Source organism: Aquarana catesbeiana, linkage group LG03 (genome assembly GCF_042186555.1).
Source record: "Aquarana catesbeiana isolate 2022-GZ linkage group LG03, ASM4218655v1, whole genome shotgun sequence".
Classification (NCBI taxonomy): Eukaryota; Metazoa; Chordata; class Amphibia; order Anura; family Ranidae; genus Aquarana; species Aquarana catesbeiana.
In genome coordinates, this window is record NC_133326.1 from 376087437 (window position 1) to 376100672 (window position 13236).

At 44.4% G+C, this 13236-nt stretch overlaps 1 protein-coding gene across 6 annotated transcripts in view; it reads left to right on the forward strand.

Moving 5' to 3' along the window:
* The window catches only part of FGF1 (fibroblast growth factor 1), a 301496-nt gene that overhangs the window by 112949 nt on the left and 175311 nt on the right, over nucleotides 1–13236 (forward strand). The window lies entirely within an intron of this gene.

The following is a 13236-nucleotide window of genomic DNA, read 5'->3' on the forward strand; positions in this document are numbered from 1 at the left end:
TAATGACCTTAAACCAAGGCAGATAATGACTTCAGTACCAAGATGGGGCACTGGCAACCCTTGCATGCATTGCACTGTATAGTATATAGCCTGGAGCTGAGTGAAACTGGGAGGAGGGCCAGCATGACTGGTGCCTGCAGAAGAGGCAGAGTATTAGTGGGTGATTTTGATATGATGCAGATTGAAGAGTTCAAGGCAGAGGGTGTGTCCTGTAGTGGGTAGAGAGGAGGAGGGGGGGTTGGAAAAGTACAACAGCAAAGTTGTTGATAAACTGACTATATACTGCATATGCATTATGCCTGTCTAAGCAGCAGGTGGCACTGTAGTATTATAGTGTATAGTTACGTTATCTATGATATAAGAGGATATTTGTCTATCCTCTCTCTATGTACTTGGATGCTCCTTGTTCCTGTGTTCATGTTTCTCCATTCTGTAAAGACATGCATTAATATTTCTCAGAGAAAGTAAAGCTGTATTTTTGCATACAACAAGCTTCCAGCATGATTTCAATACACTGCTAACAGGGGGATCATGTCACAGCTCAGTCAGAGCTCATCACAGCATCAGACAGTTTTCTTCTTTGTTCCTGGACTTCATCTGTAGGAAGAACAAAAGGTTGGTGTCTTGGACAACAAGCTGTCCCAGCTTAGAGCTGCGGCTGTGGCCAGAGGCCCTATCTGACTTATTGCAGGAGCCCAGGCAGGTCTTTCCTGGGCCCTCTTCTAGTCGCCCACATGCTAGGAAGTTTAGGCCTTCTGAGCGCTTCATTCCTGAGTCTGGGAGCCACTCAAGGGACCCTCTGACTCCACCAGCCAAGCGCGTGCCTGCTTCCCCTGGTGTGCGAGTCGGGAGGAATCCTCATCTATGGCGAACCTAGGGTTGGAATGTTTTCATCTGGCACCCACTCCTCTGCCCTCACACCTTTGCAGTGTGGCTGGCTATACAGGCTCCCTGCCTGTGTCTACTGTGGCCCGGCGTGGGAGTGGCAGAGCGGCGGGTGCTGGCCAGGTCCCGGGAGCAGCCAGGGCCCCCAGTGACAGAAAACGCGGGTGGCAGATTTCCCCTGTGTCCAGGCATCGCAGAGCGCGCGCCGCGGATGGAAGGAGCCGGGCGTCGGCTGGTGAGGCTTCCTCCACCCCTCACAGAGCCCAGCATGGAAGTAGGAGAGGGAGCACCTGGGGGTTCCGGTATGGCGGCTGCTGACATCATCAGCGCGCGCCCGCCGGACTTCGGGGATGACAACTGCACCCTGGAGCCTGCTGAGGGGAGAGAGTGACAGCGCGGCTTGGTGAACAGAGGGGTGCTCAGCGGCTGTGAAGATGGTGAACTCCCACGTGCTGCACAGAGATCCGGATCTGCGGCTGGATGTCCTGAGAGACAGAGGCAGCCAGATGAGCCTTTTGTTTCATGTCCTCTTTCTTGTTCTTATTCTCTCTCTCTATTCAAGGGGGCTCCAGGGGGCTTAGCTGACAGCTCAGCAGGGATCTGGTGCGGGACCGTCGGATTCCTCCAGTCAACAACTGGCGACGTCTGCAGTAACTACAGCCGTTAAGGCTTCGGACGACAAAGCAGCTGACTAAGGAGTCACGGGGGTTGATGCTGTACATCTGGCAAATGCTGCAAAAATGCAATGTATATGTGTGTTTTGAAGGTCCTTTGGGTGCGCATCTAAAACCGGAAGTGAAGGAGCATATATGGAAGGGTGACTATGTGGAAATGTATTTCTTTGTTGCCATTGGAGAAATTGAACTTTAAAGTTAGACCAGATGGAAGTAAGATGGAGGAAGAAAATGGCGGTATTGGTTGATTACCTGTAAGTTCTCAAACTGGTTGCAGACGTGTGCAATTTTAGCTAGTACCATTGGGGAAAAGGCCCCTGAGAATTGCTCCCCCCTTTTTATTTTGTTATTTGGACTCTATCGGCGAAGCCCAACGAGTCTATGGTGGGGTTGCTTGGTTTCACTATGATGAGCAATTTTGTTAGCGCAAGGCAGTCCGGCCCTCTTTACGGTGAGATCACAAAAACATAATTCTCTAGATGAAACTGATGTCATCTCCACAGTTACTCCCTTTCAGGGTGGGGCTGACGGCGCGGCAGTCTCTTCACAACCGGCCGCAAATCGCAGGGGGTTATGTTGGCAATTCAATGCCGGATCTTGCAAGGAAAAGGAGGTGACACTGGAAAGAGGGAAATGAAGGTAGAAAAGATGGCGCCTTTCCTAAAGCATTATTCTAACAGAGAGGCAGCTCCTGTGTTTCAGCTGGGTTTCTCGTAGGGTTTTTTCTGATACCCTGCCAGTTGCTGGTTGTTCCTCCTATGGCAGATAGCTTGCAGTCATCTTGTTTACATCCAGTGGTCGTTTTCAAGAAAACTTTTCAAAGTAGTTGCTTTGGGTCGCATGGCTGGCCCCTTTTGATTCACCGCCAATATTTCCCCTTTGGGTATTATCCCCAAAAAAGAACCGAATAAGTTATGCCTCATTCTTCACTTGTCGCATACTAAAGGGGGTTCAGTGAATGATACCACTGATCCGGAGCTTTGCATGGTGTCCTATACTTCTTTTGATATGGCAGTGTCATGGGTTCCTAGGTATGGTAAAGGTACGTTGTTGGCCAAAACTGACATTGAGGTGGCCTTTCGTTGGTTGCCGGTACATCCTACCTGTTGTCATCTGCTGGGGTGAAAAAGGCAAGAGCAGAATTTTGTTGATAGATGTTTACCAATGGGCTGTGCCATTTCTTGTTGTTTGAAATGTTTAGTTCCTTTTAGGAATGGGCAGTTCGGGATGCTTCCGAGCTTAATTCAGTCATCCATGACTTAGATGATTTATTGTGCAGGGCCTGCTGGAAGTACTATCTATGCCTCACTTTTGGCCACAGTCCATCATGTTTTCCAGTTTTTTGGTGTGCCATTGGCCTCTGACCACGCGGAGTGCCCGGCCACTGAGTTATGGTTCCTGGGTATTGCCATCGACACCGTGGCGATGAAATGTCATTTGCCTTTGGACAAACTTGAAGATCTGAAGGGGACAGTTTCTGCCACCGGGCAATGCAACAAAAAAAAAAAAAAATCAACTTCGTGCTTTGAAATCTCTCTTGGGCAAGCTGAATTTTGCTTGTTGCAGTATGCCCATGGGCCATGTTTTTTTTTTTTTTTTTTGTAGATAACTGACAGCTGGCATTAAGGCATCACATCCTTATATTGGGCTGGGGCAGGATCAGCGTGAGGACTTGCGAGTGTGGGATTTATTTATGGTTTCTTACAATGGTCTCTCTCTTTGGCTGGAGCAGCTGATTTCCAATTTTGATCTAGAACTGTTCACTGACGCGGCGGGCACTGCTGGTTATGGAACCTACTGTCAGGGTCATTGAAGTGCGTAAAGTTGATTGGTTTAGTGCGTAATTTGGCTGTTCGGGAACTGTTTCCCATTGTACTCTCCATGGAATTGTGCACGTTCCAAGAGTTGATGACTCCTGGCTGATGCTTTGCTCATTTCCAGTGGGACAGATTCCATCAGTTGGCACTGGAAGTGGAGCAGTGCAGAATTCCATGCCCCAAGCAGCTGTGGAGAATTGCATTGCCGCTTCCAAGTTCTCAATTCGTCATTCAGTATGTGTGTCAACTTGGTCCTCATACTGCAGCGTGTGTCAGGAATGGAGCGATCTGGTGAATGAGGATAGGGGGGTGTTCTCGTAAGGACGATGATGTACACATGGTTCTTCGGCCTATGAGGTTGCCTTGTTCTGGGCTGTCTTTGTGCTGGCCTTTTTTTTGGGGGGGGCTTTTCGGGTTGGGGATGTGGTAAGCCGCAACAAACGTGGTGAGGGTGGTTTGAGCGTGCAGGATGTGTGGTTACGGGACACTACATTGGGTATTCTGTTAAGAAAATCTAACACTGATCAGTCAAAGAGGCAGTCTTGGATTGAGTTGTGGTGGTTCCCCCTTCTCCAGTTTGCCCTGTCCGGGCTGTGGGAGTTTTTTCAAGGTTTTGGCCAAATTTTCCAGGAGTTTTCTTTTATGCATGCGGATGGGACAGCAATGTCTCAATTCCAGTTTAGGGCGGTGTTCAGGAAATGCCTGTTGTCTTCTGGTTGGAGTGCAGACAACTGTTCTTCTCATTACTTTCGGATTGGGGCGGCAATGGAGGCAGTCCGATGGGGACTTAATGACCAGGTCATTCATCGCTTTAAGCGGTGGGAATCAGTCAGATTTTGGTAATATGTGCTCCCTAATTTTATTATAACTTATAAGCTTTGCCATCTGTTGGGTCGGCCTAAGTTGTGTGGTCCGATATAGTGGCCAGGTCTGCGTGGCGTATGGCTCGCTCTGTTGAAAAGATCGGCAAAGCCAGGATGAAGGTGAACTAGGAGGTAGCAAGTTTTTTTTTTTTTTTTTTTTTGTCCGAAATGCAGACCTGGAAATACGTCATTGTGAGCTGGAGGATGAGACCTGAGAAGATCTGAAAAGAGATGGTGTGCATCTGAATGCCATCGTCATTGATTTATGACATCTGGGATTGCAGGAGGGTATTCAGCGGGCCTTCCGGTTTCACGCTTGTGTGCTGTGGCAGGGGGTCTATTGGATCTTTGAAGGCGGTGCTGGTTAAATAATTGTGGAAAATTGTGGGTTGGGCCCATCTGAGGTATGAGTGTCCCTTCCTAACAATACGGTGGTAACATTAATTAGGTTGTATCTTGTAGTACGTAAGTGGTTAATTGTCCCTGAGCCAGTGTAGTTGCGGCTGGGGGCCTTTGATTGGGTGGCAGATACAACCGGTTAATTGTGATTATATAGGCCTTCAAAGACCTTAGACCGGGCATAAACTGAGGTTGGTTTATTTGTTATGCTTTGACTGTATTATATACATTAAACTTTTTTTCTTGTGAATGTTGTATTTAATGGTTTGTAATAAAAGGTTGCTATGGCCATTCGACTCCAAATAAAATGTGTCGTCTGGTCATTTTGGAAGAGGGGATTGGTCAAGTGTTTAATGTTTTATAGATAATCGGAGCCTCTGCATTCTACAGGTCCCTCAGTCACGCATTGACAGATATACTTTAGATGACTATACAGACATAGCATTTCATGTAAAGCATTTTAAAGGTATTTCACGCAAGTGTCTTTTGTCCCCAGACATTATTGTGTAATACAGAAAATCAAAAGAGAGACATAATGGAGAGCAGCACGAGCATAGACAACATTAATGAAAGAAGGTGATTCTTCAAGCAGTTTTCAATAATGCTTTATTAGGGCAGAAAATACAATCTCCAACATTGCTGGAGTGCAACACCTCTTAATCCTTCCTACCTCAAAAGCAAAGGAAAGATAGAAGGTGACCTTTTGCATACAACTTTAGTGCCCTAAGTAGCCCTATATACAGTATCTCACAAAAATGAGTACACCCCTCACATTTTTGTAAATATTTTATTATATCTTTTCATGTGACAACACTGAATAAATGACACTTTGCTGCAATGTAAAGTAGTGAGTGTACAGCTTGTATAACTGTAAATTTGCTGTCCCCTCAAAATAACTCAACACACAGCCATTAATGTCTAAACCGCTGGCAACAAAAGTGAGTACACCCCTAAGTGAAAATGTCCAAATTGGGTCCAATTAGCCATTTTCCCTCCCCGTGTCACATGACTCATTAACGTTACAAGGTCTCAGGTGTGAATGGGGCGCAGGTGTGTTAAATTTGCTGTTATCGCTCTCACTCTCTTACTGGTCACTGGAAATTCAACATGGCACCGCATGGCAAAGAACTTTCTGAGGATCTGCAAAAAGAGTTGTTGCTCTACATAAAGATGGCCTAGGCAATAAGAAGATTGCCAAGACCCTGAAACTGAGCTGCAGCACAGTGGCCAAGACCATACAGCAGTTTATCAGTACAGGTTCCACTCAGAACAGGCCTCGCCATGGTCGACCAAAGAATTTGAGTGCACGTGCTCAGCGTCATATCCAGAGGTTATCTTTGGGAAATAGATGTATGAGTGCTGCCAGCATTGCTGCAGAGGTTGAAGGGGTGGGGGGTCAGCCTGTCAGTGCTCAGAACATACGCTGCACACTGCATCAAATTGGTCTGCATGGCTGTCATTCCAGAATGAAGCCTCTTTTAAAGATAATGCACAAGAAAGCCTGCAATCAGTTTGCTGTAGACAAGCACACTGTGGACATGGATTACTGGAACCATGTCCTGTGGTCTGATGAGACCAAGATAAACCTATTTGCTTCAGATGGTGTCAAGTGAATTTTTTTGTGAATAATAGCTGGTTTTAAGGAACGGGCAGGGAATGAGTTCTGCTGCACACCTTTATGGAGGACATATCAGTTTACTCTAGCTGTGCTGTCTAAAGCCAGGCCATACTCATATTACTACTCAATGTGAGGTCTGCCATTCCATAATAGGTCCATAGGTGCAGGACCCTGTTTTCCAGGCCTCAGTGCCCGCTGGTGCTTCCAGGTTGAGTGTAGCATCTTTTGGATGCTCTTCTTTACGATTGGCTCTTCTATCCAGTACAACATACATTACCTCCAAGGTTGGGCGGAAAGGCAGAAAGTTCTGAGACTCTGTTTTTGTTTTTAAACCAAACATGGAATGTTCTTTGATACATGAATGACTACAATGTTACCTCTTATATCCCCGATGAAGGAGCCACATAGTCTCTGAAATGCGTTGGGTGGAGGATACCAGATTGTATCATCATCTTGCTGTTTCAGTTGGTGTATTTTTAGTTATTCATATTATGTATGTTTTTTGTTTCCTGTCTTTTAGTGATGATTCTTTATAAATATCTGTTTTTATCTGTTATGTTTTTGAAGTGCCTATAAAGTCCCATAACTGGGGAACCTCTATGTTGATTTTACTGTTGTGGGTTTAGTAACACTTTAATGTATTGTTGTCCTATGGGGGTTGGTAATTAGGCAAGCATAAAATGGATTAATAATGGTAATAACACAATTAAACATACAAAGTGATTAACAGTAAGGACTAGGCATAAGATGAGATCTGGCGTCCAGATCACCAGGGGAACAAATGGGGCTTGCAGAATAATTATTACGGGAGGGTCAGTCCTTTAAGATGTTCTTCTGCTGGCTATCATGGGGCCCTTTATAAGTGTGTATGCACTGTGCACCAATCCTAGTTAACCTGGTACAGTAGAGGTACAGTATGGTCTTGATACAGGTCCAAGGTAGATGTGGTTCATATGCAATAAAGTTTCAGTATAGGCTTGATATAGCTGCAGTCTAGGTTTGGAATAAATGCAGTATGGATACAGTATGCATTGGGTACACATGGTATCCTGTTCTTAGCTGCAAGCAGTATCAGCAATCATCGAATAAGCTTTTTTACCAGTCCCCGGGATGCTGCAGTGACCTCTCCCTATGGAAGTGGGGCCTCCTCGGTCTCTCCCTGAAAGCCTCTGGGGATCAGCAGTGGGAAACAGAGGGTGAATGGATGCTCCAGTCTTCCTGCTGCAGCGGTGCAGGTGCTGTAATGTGAGTGGTGCTTCAGTGTTCTCACTCCCAGTCTCAGGCTTGGATCTCCAGTGGTATGGTCTCCAGCTGGCAGGTGAAAATACAAACAGAGGTGCTCTCTTTAAACAGAAGTAAGGATTTTTTTTCTTCGGTAGATGCAGCATCTGTCCAATGCTGCATCTGTTCCCTGACAACTCTAACACTTAGAACCGAGCGATCCAACACCAATCGCTCGGTTCTCAGGGCTCCCTGAGCAGAGAGCTGGTGACTGTCAGTCGAGAGGCTCAGCCGGGTGCTGGTCCAGGCATGTGGGCGGATCCCAACTTCATTGTCGCAATCTTGCCCGAGCCTGGACCAGCTCTGTGACGTCCACCGACAGCAGGCTGAAGCGGTTCACAGGAGTGCAGAATGAACTGCACTCCTGTGATCCACAGGAGAAGTACATCCAAACAAGCTTTGACTGTACTTCTTCTTTAACTTCTTGGTGCTAAGTGGAAGAACTTTCCCAGGCAGTTTAATAAAAATCCTCCCTCCACTCTTTCTTCTGAACAGTGTATGCAGTTCTTTGCACTCTGCATAGAAGTCTATGGGCTAGCTTGCCTTTAGTCCTCCCCCTGCTGGCCAGAGGAGGATGGTGCAGCATAACATCTCAATAGAGAGAAAGAAGAATAACGGACAATGTCTCCATCTCTATAATGCTGTAGCCCAGCACCTGGCTACCTAGGAATCTGTGGAAGTAATCTTTCTTCTAAATGGAAAGGATGTTCAGTTTTTTTCTAGGTTTGTGTCTACCAAGATAAATCTGAAACTGGAAAACCCTGTGCTTGGACTTTTGGCACTCAGGGAAGTTCAGCTCAGTGACAGTCTCTGCCCCATGTTTAGAAGGACATATTGGTCTTTCCCCTGTATCTTGTACCCAGCACATGCACATCAGTATGTGCATTAACCTATTAGTGACTAGTCTACAGTGTGTGTGTGTGTGTGTGTGTGTGTGTGTGCATTAACCCCTCAGTGTCCTGTCCCCAACATATATGAGAACCCCTCAACGTCTGTTCTTCAGCTCATGCACGTTCTTTCTGCAGCACTCAGTCCACAGACAGGTATATTATCCCTTCAGCTTCCAGCACCCACTCCATGTAGGTTAACCCCTCAACACTCAGTATCCAATGTTCTGCTTATGTCCATTTATCCCTCAATTGTCAGCACTCAGCACATGTGCACATACCCCTCAGCAGCCAGTCACCAGCACTAGTTTTAATACAAAGAAGTAAAAAACATGACATCCAACTTAAGTAAGGACATCATATTTGGTATACAAAACAAGATAGTGCATTAAAAATACATGGGTGTCTATACATATATTTTGCTGACACTTATAGTGTGCTCCAAAAATGGAAGCAGCGATATAGTAGGTCCTCATGGGGCATGTGGTCATCTACATGTTTCGCGGGTTAATAACGACTTTATCAGTAGAAAAAATGTCTAGAACAAAGTAAAAAATATACATGAGAGACAAATACATAGCATGTATTTTAACACATTGATTGCATGGGGATAAGGAAAAGGAGATCACTGCCACTTACCCAAAGGCTCACGCATAAAGACACAGCTAGGACACCATCATTGTTCCCCCACGGCGGGTATGGGGGATGTACACAAATGGGCAAGTCTTCCACAGTAGCTGAGTAGATAAACTATATTCATGTATGTGTGTGTGTGTGTGTGCATATATATATAGGGAACCAAAGGAGAGAAAGAAAAAAAGGTGGGGGGACCTCACATGTCCCGTAAGGACCTACTATATTGCTGCTTCCATTTTTGGAGCGCACTATAAGTATCAGCAAAATATATGTATAGGCACCCGTGTATTTTTAATGTACTGTCTTGGTTTGTATACCAAATACTGTATAATGTCCTTACTTAAGTTGGATACCCATGTTTTTTACTTCTTTCTGTTAATAAAATAATAATTTTTTACTCAAATTATGTAATGTATACCTGGTACTGAGATAGTCCATTCCCTCACTTTTCAGAGACTAGTTTGGGGAACTACCACCTTTTCCAATTTCTAATTAATCTGGATGATGGTACCCCCACTTTGTTTTCTGTACATTTAATGTTCTAGAGGCTTCCTCTTTATCAGCACTAGTTTTAATCCTCAGTAGCCAGTAAACCACACATATGTAATAACCATTCTGTGCCCACTGCATGTGCAATAACCTCAAAGCACTCAGTCTCCAGAGTTATTATGACAATCCCTCACATTTACTTAGTGCACCATGCCAATCATCTCTCCACTGACTCTAATTCTGTGGTAATCTCCACTCCACTGTCTCATTTGCTGCATAAACATTGCCTGGCAACAATCCACTGTTGCTGGATTCCTTGACCTCCATGACACAGTCCATGCTAATGACCTGCTTGAATTTTGGTATTACCTTTTCAACCTCTACTGCCCCCAATTCCACTCACACTCCTGTTTCATTTGGTACTCCCTACTGCCTGGTTCACACTGAATGTGACTTTTAAATCGTGCTACCTCATGAAGTAGCACGATTTCAAAGCCACAGGTTAGTGCGATTTCGGGTGCGACTTGCCTGACATCTGTGCAAATCCATGCACAGATGTCTATTCAAGTCACCCCTGAAATCTCAAGAAATAGCTCAGGAACCTTTTTTTCAAATTGGTGCGGCGCTGTTTGTCAGTTGCACCGATTTGAGCGGTTCCATTGCTGACAATAGGGTGTGACTTGTCATGCGATTTGAAGCTGTCAAACGGTGTAAATGGGGCTTACAGTCTGCCGACCACCTAAATGGACGTGGTGGGGAGTGTCAGTAGTTATTCAGTTGAACATACTACTGACACACTCCTCACCACCTCCACTATCCCAGAATAACCTGCTTTAACTTTAGCTGCCCATTTCCTGAACACTGACTTTGACTTCTTTTTCCTCTCTGTAAACCCCCTTTGTAAAGAGCTTGACTGTCATGCTGGGCTGGGTGCCTAAATGAATTATGGTATGGGGGGTACCCCTACGCCCCTGTCATTTGTTTGTATTGATATGACCATATACTTCATATACATGAATTTGTTACCAGTTATGAAAAGATCAGTTACCACCATTCAACCACCACTAAGTCAAAAGATGAACTGTTTTGTTGGTTGTCATCCCACTCCTCTTCTGCACATTTTTCTTCCATCATAACCTCCACTCTCCTTTCCAACACATACAGTACCCGCCCTACCCTTTACTCCTCTCCTGTACATACTGGCTGCTAGAATACTCTTATGCCCCGTACACACGATAGGATTTTCCGACAACAAAATCCATGTTTTTTTTTCCGACAGATGTTGGATCAAATTTGTCTTGCATAGACACGGTCACACAAATCTTGTCGGAAATTCCGAACTTTAAGAATGCAGTGGACGCACAACACATACGACAAGCCAAGAAAAATTAAGTTCAATAGCCAGTGCGGCTCTTCTGCTTGATTCCGAGCATGCATGGAACTTTGTGCGTCAGAATTGTGTACACACAATCGGAATTTCCAACAACGGATTTTGTTGTCGGAAAATTTGAGATCCAGATCTCAAATTTTGTGTGTCGGAAATTCCGATGGAAAATGTCCGATGGAGCCTACACACGGTCGGAATTTCCGACAAAAAGCTCCCATCGAACATTTTCTGTTGGAAATCCGACCGTGTGTACAGGGCATAACACTCCTTCCCTGCACATACAGCCTCTTCACATACTCTGCACACTACTCTCCTGCCCACTATTCTACCCTTCACACTCCTCTTTTGCACGTACTTCCCACTAGCATACCCTTTTCATTCCTCTCCTGCACATACTGCCCACTATTATACTCTTCACACTCCTCTAATACTCATACCTCCACCTGTCATACCCTGTGTACTCCTTGCCTGCACATACTGCCCCCTTTCATTCCCTCCACTCTTCTGTCCTGCACATACAGTACTTTCCCCTGTCATACCCTCTGCACTCCTCTCTTGTACATACTGCCCAATGTCATACCCCCTCACTCCTCCAATGTACATAATGCCGCTATTATACCCTTCACACTCCTCTCCTGCACATATCTCCATCTTATGTGTATTATCAATCCACCATGTGGTAACAAGTTATACAAGGCATCTAAATACGTACCAAAATGTTCAAAAATTATAGACCAATCACCGTGCGCTTCAAAAAATGTATTATCAGTGCCCAAATCTTCAATAAACAGTGCCACACTATGTGTATGGATGAAATGCATGCTCTAAAACTGGAGAGTGCAAAATCTGGTGCAGTTGTGCATGGTAGCCAATCAGTTTCTAACTTCAGCTTGTTCAATTAAGCTTTGAAATCCTGGAAGCTGTTTGGTTTTTATGCAGAGCTGCACCAGATTTTGCACTCTCCAGTTTTAGTAAATGATGCCCTGTGTCTGTCAAAGTGCATGCCACACACCCCCACCAGATGGTAATTTACAGAATTAGTGACTCTACCGCTAAGTAGGGTCAAAACACGCTTATTTCGCCCTAAGTCACAATGAGAAGGCTGAGGTTCTTGTCTCACAGATGTTTAACGTACATATCAAGTTCTTACACCAACACTGTAGAACTGCTTAAAGAGAACAAATATGAAGGACAAATCATCAAGCATACAGTGAATTACATTTAAAACTAACATGACTTGAAACTCATAACTAGACAGAAATAAATCTACATACCACTTTTGCCTGTTTGTGAGCTAAGAGAGGGGATTGTAGCTTGAAGATTCTTAGATAGCATACAATACATGCAAAAAACACTTTAAACCTTGGATAGAAAGCACTGTTCTCCTTTTAGTTCAGCAAGAAGAAGAACAGGAAGAAGCATGTAATAATGCATAAATGGGGGAAACAAATGAACAAGTAAGCACACATACGCCAGCTAGAGGAAATTAACATTATAGTCACAGAAATGTTGTGTATGCCAGTACAACGCTTCTTATGGTCAGCCAAACACTAATTCAGATCCACCAGTCCAGCGACCCCTGTAACCACTCCACTCTCCTATATCCACTCAAGTGCCAAATGAAGATAAACGAAAGGTAACCCTTCATGTGGTGAAAAAGTCCATATATTACGTGTGTCATGGATTCCTGCAGCTATCTTTTAATGATCCGGGCTGATCAAAACTGTGCCTTCTCTATCATCCCAGGACCCCCAAAACCCAGGATGTTGCTCTTCACTTGCACGGCTTTCTTTGGCACATCATTGTAATGGACCTTTTTTACTAATTATTTAAAGACACAGAGACACTATTTAAGTGAAATATATTTGTGGTTTATTCTTTATATATTTTCATATATAACAAGGGTTGTTTTAAATAACTTTTGTCTCCATAGCGCTGCTTCAAGTTTTTCACATTAATCACTTGATCACTGTGATGAACAATCACCAGTGTTAGAACCAGCCTTAGTACTGTTCCTCCTCTTTGAGGAGGAAATTATAAATTGTATCATTTTCTTTTTCCTAGAGGAGAAGTCTGTGTAAAGTCTGTAAAAAAAAAAAAAAAAAAAAAGTTGGATCAAAGCTTGATATAGGTTAGTGCCTGTGTTAATGTTAGGGACAATATGAGTGTTAGCGCCAGAGTGTTTTAGGTAGAAAAAAAACGTTTTATATTCTGTGTGAGTGTGTTTAGGCAAAATTAAATAGAAGCATAATGAGCACACTGGTTTTGTGGATCTACAAAGGGTACAACACCAGCAAACA